Raw genomic sequence first — 8,011 nt, 5'->3', positions numbered from 1 at the left:
GTAAAACTAGCCAAAATGCCCTGGCATCACAACACCAAACTTAAAGCTTGCTTGTCCCTAAGCAAGTACTGGAACAAGAGAATGATGAAGGGAATGCCAAGAGAAATGAGTCATTCTTGTGGAAGTCATGTTTCTGGTTTTATGGTGGTTTCATGCCTAGCAACTTAGGTTCATTCCTTCACTGGCTTTCAGACCTTTATCATGTCCTAGAATACTCACTGTGATTGCATCCCATGAGACTTTTATTCATTGATCCTTTTGTTGTCATTTCAGGGCTTATTTGTGTTCTTAGGCTAAGTGCTCTGTAAGGGGGCAACTCTTTAAAATAAGCTTTCAGCCAACACTCCCGAACCAGTTGGTTCAAGGTGCTAGGTGTTGAAGCACCCCTAAGGACTTACTTCCTCAAGTCTCTCCCCCATACATACACACCACAGGCACATGGTTTGTTTATTTTCTTTCCTTGAGGTCTTGGTGTCCAGCACCTCTTTGGGCTACTAAATGTTCTGTAGCAAAGATTGCTCTTGATGGTGGACTTTCAGCTAATAATCCCGGGTTAGTTAACCCAAGTTACCAGGTGATAAAGCACCCCTAAGAGCTTAGTAATCCAAGAAGATCCTTGGTACAGGAACACCACAGACACATCCCTCAAGGCTCAAACCCTTGGTGCCTAGCCTCTTTTCTTGCTATTTTTTTTTTCTTTTATTCTTCAACTTTGATTGTTCTTTCCCTTTTTCTTATTAGGATCTTATTATTTAGCTAGTCTCATGGGTATGTTCAAAGCATAGTATTCATGACAGATAGTTGTCTTCCTACCTTTTGGTTGAACCAACTTAGCTAACTTATGACCACACCACAAACTCAGGAACTTACTCCATAGTATGAACTCCACTCTGGTCTTTTATTAAACACTCATTCTCTTTTCATTTCATTCAAAAGGACAAGCATACAAATAAGTAAGGAGATGATGCAGTCCTGACATTCAGACTAGCCAACACAATCCTAATCAACAAAAAGTTTAAAAGACAGAAAAAAGTTCCAACAAACGAGTAACTATCAATCAAAATTGCATTCGGGCTTCCAATTTTCAACATTCTAAGTACATGGAATTAAGTGACAATACAACCTTCGGGTGATGGTTCTAGTTGCCCTCTTTTAGTCATCATCCTGGTCTTTGCTACCTCACTTCCGTGGGTGAAGGTGCACCATTTCCTCTTAAGATTCTTGGAAAGTTATTGGAAGTTGCTTGTTCCCAAAGCACTTGAGAAACAGTTAGCTTGCATGTATGCTTGTGACTTATGAACTTAATTTGGTGTGCGAACACCAAACTTAGTTCCTTGCCTAGTACAAAACCTTGCATATATACAGAGAACCTCATATCTTGGTGTTTAACAAAACAATTATTAACTAAAATCTAACTAGATCTAAGTGGTTTCCCATGATTGGTTGGAGCTAGCAATGTGCTTTTGGAATGGAGTACGATTCTAACTAAATTCCTTTGGTGGAACACCAAACTTAGAATTACACTTTCACTCTTGGATTGTTTTGGTGTGGAACACTAAACTTAGCTCCTTGCAATACAGGGAAAACAACTTGTGATCTTTATTGAAATAAAGATGAAAAGGAAACTACCTGTGGTTGGGTTGCCTCCCAACAAAGCGCTCTTTTATCGTCGCTAGCTCGACGATTCCTCCTTTACTTGAGATGATACCTTACTCTGGGGTTTTCCCCCATGTTGCCCAGATAATGCTTGAGTCTTTGTCTGTTCACTGTAAAAGTCCTTTCTGAACCTTCATCCATGATTTCGATGTGTCCATATGGCGAGACTTTTGTGACAAGAAAAGGACTGGACCACCTTGATTTGAGTTTTCCTGGGAATAGTCTTAATTTGGAATTGTAGAGGAGTACTTGCTGCCCCTTTTCGGAACTCCTGGGTGCATGATGCAGGTCATGTCTTCTCTTTGCCTTCTCTTTATACATCCTGGTATTTTCATAGGCTTGTGACATGAATTCCTCCGTCTCTTGCAGCTGCAAGATCCTCTTTGCACCAGCAGCAATGCTGTCAAAATTTCGTATCTTGATAGCCCAGAGAGCTTTGTGTTCCAGCTCCAGTGGTAAATGACAAGCTTTCCTATACACCAGTTGATAGGGGGACATTCCAAGTGGAGTTTTGAATGCTGTTCTGTATGCCCAAAGAGCATCATCCAGCTTCTTTGACCAATCCTTTCTTGATCCACCCACAGTCTTTTCCAGAATTTTCTTTAGCTCTCTGTTGGATATCTCTGTTTGCCCGCTTGTTTGGGGATGGTAAGGCATGGCAACCTTGTGTTTTACCTCATATCGTAGGAGAAGAGCTTCTAGTGGTCTGTTACAAAAATGGCTCCCTCCATCACTGATGAGTGCTCGTGGGACTCCAAACCGGCTAAAGATATTCTTCCTAAGGAAGTTCATGACCACCTTGTTATCATTTGTTGGGGTTGCAATAGCCTCTACCCACTTGGAAACGTAATCCACTACTACCAAGATGTACTTGCTTGAATATGAAGTTGGGAATGGCCCCATGAAATCGATTCCCCACACATCAAACAGTTCCAATTCCAAGATCAAATTTTGTGGCATCTCATTTCTTTTGGGTAAGTTTCCAGATCTTTGGCATTCATTACAGCTCTTTACTAGTTCTTTGGCATCCTTGAAAAGGATGGGCTAAAAGAATCCACTTTGTAACACCTTTGCTGCAGTTCTGTCCCCTCCAAAGTGGCCTCCATAGCATGAGCCGTGGCAATTCCATAGGACCTCTCGTCCTTCTTCTTCTGAAACACATCTTCTAAGGATTCCATCTGAACACTTCTTACAGAGATATGGCTCATCCCAGACAAAGTATTTTGCATCATTCATGAGCTTCCTTTTTTGATGTTTATTGATCTCTGGAGGTAAGGCCCCAGTGGCCTTGAAATTGGCAATGTCTGTGAACCATGGTGCTTTGTAAACTGTCATCAGCTGCTCATCAAGGAAGAGCTCGTTCACACTTGTATCATGTGTTCCACTTTCTTCATGTGGGATTCTGGATAGGTGATCTGCTACCTTGTTCTCCACTCCTTTCTTGTCTCTGATTTCAATGTTGAATTCCTACAACAATAAGATCCATCTTATTAGTCTTGGTTTTGATTCTTTCTTGGCAAACAAGTATTTAAGTGCTGTATGATCTGTGAAAACAATCACTTTAGCACCGATGAGGTATGATCTAAACTTGTCAAATGTAAAAACTATTGCTAGCAACTCCTTTTCAGTAGTGGTATAATTTCTTTGAGTGTCATTGAGGACCTTGCTAGCATAGTATATCACATGGACTAAGTTATTTTTCCTCTGTCCTAATACTGCCCCAACTGCAAAATCAGATGCATCACACATCAATTCAAATGGTAAGTTCCAATCAGGTGGGGAAATGATAGGAGCAGAGGACAACCTTATTTTCAAATTTTCAAATGCTAGCATGCATGATTCATCGAAGATAAATGGTGTATCATATACAAGGAGATTGCTTAAGGGCTTGGCTATCTTTGAAAAATCTTTAATAAATCTTCTGTAAAAGCCAGCATGCCCTAAAAAGCTCCTAATTGCCTTGATATCACTGGGTGGAGGCAGTTTTTCAATAAGTTCCACTTTAGCCCTGTCCACTTCAATGCCTTGGTTAGAAACCTTATGGCCAAGGACTATTCCTCCTGTCACCATAAAGTGACATTTCTCCCAGTTAAAGACCAGATTGGTCTCCTGGCACCTTTTCAATACTAAGGCAAGGTGACTCAGGCAGCTAGTAAAGGAATCTCCGAATACCGAAAAATTATCCATAAAAACTTTGATGAATTTCTCTATCATATCCGAGAAGATAGAAAGCATGCAGCGTTGGAAAGTCGCAGGTGCATTACATAGCCCAAATGGCATGCGCCTGTAGGCAAACACTCCATATGGACAAGTAAATGAAGTTTTCTCTTGGTCTCTGGGATCAACCACTATTTGGCTATATCCTGAATAACCATCAGGAAAACAGTAATATGCGTGTCCTGCGAGTCTTTCCAACATCTGATCCATAAATGGGAGGGGGAAATGGTCCTTTCGTGTAGCCTCATTGAGTTTCCGATACTCTATGCACATCTGCCATCCTGTGACGGTCCTTGTAGGAATCAGTTCATTCTTCTCATTGGGAACTATAGTGATTCCTCCCTTTTTGGGCACGACCTGCACTGGGCTGACCCAGGGGCTGTCTGAGATCGGGTAGATTACCCCTCCCTGCCATAATTTTATAACTTCTTTCTGTACCACTTCCTTCATGATTTGGTTCAGCCTTCTTTGGGATTGAATGGATGGTTTGGCATCATCTTCCAGTAGTATCTTATGCATGCATATGGCTGAACTTATTCCTTTCAGGTCAGCAAGAGTCCATCCAATAGCATCCTTGTGCTTTCGCAATACTTTGAGTAGTTCATCCTCTTGATCTTGGTTGAGGCACGAGCTTATGATCACTGGGTAACTTTCATTTTCTCCTAAGTATGCATATTTGAGAGTGGGTGGCAGTGCTTTGAGTTCAAGTTTGGGTGCTTCTGAATTTTCGTTTTCTTCCTTTGGTGCACCTTGTATATGAATCTCTGCTATTGCAACCTCTTCACTAAACGTTGACTCCTCCTCTATTAAACCTTCAGGTGCTTCTTCTTCAAAACTTTTCTGCACTGCATCTTCAAGTGAGTCCAACCTCATACATTCTTTCAATTGTTCTGGTGGGTAACTCATGGCCTTGAACACATTGAACGTCATTTTTTCATTGTGTAATCTCAGGGTGAGATCTCCTTTTTGTACATCAATGACAGCTCCAGTAGTGGCCAAGAACGGCCTTCCCAGGATGATGGAAGCCTTGGCTTCCTCCTGCATGTCCAGCACTACAAAGTTTGCTGGAAAGATAAAATCTCCCACTTTCACCAGCAAATCTTCTATGACGCCATGAGGGAACTTGAACGATCGGTCTGCCAGTTGTAATGCCATTTTTGTTGGTTTAGCCTCCTCGATTTTCATCTTCCTCATCATAGCTACTGACATCAAATTGATGTTGGCTCCTAAGTCACAAAGAGCCTTCTCTACTGTGATTTCCCCTATAATACATGGGATCTGAAAACTCCCGGGATCCTTCAATTTCTGGGGCAGTTTGTGCTGAATGATAGCACTACATTCTTTGGTTAATATCATAGTCTCGTTGTTCTTCCAGCTTCTCTTCTTAGTCATTAGCTCCTTTAAAAACTTGGCGTAGAGTGGCATTTGTTCTATTGCTTCAGCAAAGGGTATGTTGATTTGTAGTTTCTTGAAGATTTCTAAAAATCTCGAAAATTGGTTGTCATCCCCTTTCTTCTTTAATTGTTGAGGGTATGGGACCCTTGGGACGTCTGACTTCAGCACTCCTTCCCCTTTTTGTGAACTCAAAGTAGGAACTCAAGCTCCATCCTGCTCGTCTTCCTCTTTAATTGACCTTTTCTTGTGGTTTCTGGGGGGTTTCCTTCAGTTCCTTCCTACACCGAAGGGTGATAGCCTGACACTCCTCCCTTTGGGTTGAGTTAGTATTGCTGCAAAAGTTGTGGCTGGGAATTTGCATGAATAAGTAGCCAATATGTGTCTCAAGTTTCTTGATGGCAGCATCCTGATTCTGCATATTGGACATCACTTCTTCTCGGAACGCTTTATTGTCATGAATCTCTTTGCATATGCCTTCAAGTAGATTCTCAGTCCTTGAGAATCTGTCATCAAATGATGGTGGATTAGGATTAGAGGTGGAAGGATGAGGGGTGTTATTTTGGTTTTGATATGGATGTGGAGAGGTGTTGTTATGGTGGTGTTGATATGTTCTCTGTGTGAATTGTTGGTGAGCTGGATTGTTGTTGGGGTTGTGATGTCTCTGATCTTGGCCTTGATCTTGTTGATTCCCCCACCCAAAATTTGGGTGATTCCTCCATCCAGGGTTGTAGGTCTTGGAGTATGGATCATGGTTTTGCCTAGATGAATTCCCAATGTAGCTGGCTTGCTCCTGACTACCCTCTGCTTCTTCATTCAATCCTTCTTGGGTTGCTGATGAAGTGGTGATTGCTGCTACTTGGTTCCTCTCCATCTTCTTGGTGAGGTCAGTCAGCTGCTTGGTAATGAGCTTATTTTGGGCCAGCAGAGCATCTACATTGTTTAGCTCCATCACTCCTCTAGTGTTCCCTCTTTCAGAAGCATAGAAATATTCATTTTCTGCTACAGTTTCAATGACATCTATGGCCTCCTCGATGGTTTTCTTCTTGTTCAGAGATCCCCCGGATGAGTGGTCTACTGCTTTCTTTGATTCATAAGAAAGGCCTTCATAGAAAATGTGTAGCTGCACCCATTCATTGAACATATCTGGTGGACACCTCCTTGTCAGGTCCTTAAACCTCTCCAATGCTTCATATAGGGTCTCACCATCTTGTTGCCTGAAAGTTTGGACCTCAGCTCTCAGCCTGTTGATTCTTTGGGGAGGATAGAATCTGGCTAAAAATTTGTTCACTACATCTTCCCAAGTTGTCAAACTCTCCTTCGGAAAGGACTCCAGCCACTTGGCTGCCTTATCCTTGAGTGAGAATGGAAATAAGAGCAGTCTATAGGCGTCAGGATGAACACCATTAGACTTCATTGTGTCACATATCCTCAGGAAGGTGGTTAGATGTTGATTGGGGTCTTCTTGGACGCCTCCTCCAAATGAACAGTTGTTCTGAACAAGGGCGATGAGCTGTGGTTTTAGTTCAAAATTGTTGGCATGGATGGTTGGCTTTTGAATGCTACTTCCACAGTTTCCTGGGTTTGGATTGATGTAAGAGCCTAAAACTCTTCTATCCTCCCTATGGTTGTGAGCCTCTTCTTCATGATGGTTTTCCATGTTTTCTTCCATGTTTGGTTAAAAGTATTCCTCCTCTTCCTCAGCACCAACTACTCTTTCTCTTATTGCTTCCCTCCTTAATCTAAGGAAGGTCCTCTCTGGTTCATAATCAAAGGAAGTTGAAGCCCCGCTTCTTCTCCCTGTCATACAACCATAAAAGCACAAGCAAGGAAAATAGATGCAGAACGTATTTCTGTTAGAATTACTGTTAGTGTGAGTGATGCAATATATCGAACAATTAGTGGGTTAGTGAACTGAATTATAAATAACTAAAAAAAAACGAAAAAGTAGGGGGAAGGGAAGAAATCAACTAAAACTGAAAGTAAATTACACAAACAAAAAATTAAATCAAACAAACTAAAAATGCTCAATCTAGTTATCCTCCAATTTAATCATTGTTGATTCAAAATCAATCCCCGGCAACGGCGCCATAAACTTGATACGCGGAAAACTTGTCTCGCAACAAATTTCCTTCGGCAAGTGTACCGAATTCGTCGTCAAGTAAAAACTCACAATAGAGTGAGGTCGAATCCCACAGAGATTGATTGATCAAGCAACTTTAATTAAAGGAATGTTCTAGTTGAGCAAACCAGAATTTGAGTTGGGAATTGCAGAAAATTAAATGGCGGGAAAGTAAATAGTGGAAACAGTAAATGTTGGAAATAAAGAGCTGAATGTAAATGGCAGAAAGTAAATTGCAGAATCTTAAATGGGGATGGGGCAATTGCTCATAAAAGTAAATGGCAGAAATTAAAGAGAATGGGTAAGATCAGAAATGGGGAGTTCATTGGGCTCAGGAGATGTTGCATTCTCCGGATCAAGTTCATTTTCATCTCTTCTTCAATCAATAAATTCATTGATCTCCTTGGCAATCTTAAGTGATCGAATTACAATTCCTTGTAATTCAATCTCTCAAATCTTGATCAATAGCCAATTCCTTGGTCAATTGCTCATGAGAAGAGATGAAGTATGGTTACTGATTATACCACATGCATTTCCCAAATCAAGTGTTGGAAGGATTATAGTCACATATCCATCCACACCCAATTTGGTCCAGCATGAGAAAGCATTTCTAGCATGATCCCT

The 8,011-nt window shown here is 41.3% G+C and overlaps 1 non-coding gene across 1 annotated transcript; it reads left to right on the top strand.

The window, feature by feature from the left end:
• Positions 1 to 6,404: 6,404 nt before the first annotated feature.
• On the top strand, positions 6,405 to 6,511 carry LOC112787922 (small nucleolar RNA R71). Its single transcript, XR_003195306.1, has one exon. It is a non-coding gene; the product is annotated as a small nucleolar RNA R71 (small nucleolar RNA).
• Positions 6,512 to 8,011: the final 1,500 nt, after the last annotated feature.

Source organism: Arachis hypogaea, chromosome 20 (genome assembly GCF_003086295.3).
Source record: "Arachis hypogaea cultivar Tifrunner chromosome 20, arahy.Tifrunner.gnm2.J5K5, whole genome shotgun sequence".
NCBI lineage: Eukaryota > Viridiplantae > Streptophyta > Magnoliopsida > Fabales > Fabaceae > Arachis > Arachis hypogaea.
The sequence above is the reverse complement of the archived record's forward strand: the minus strand, read 5'-3'. Positions and strand labels throughout refer to the sequence as shown.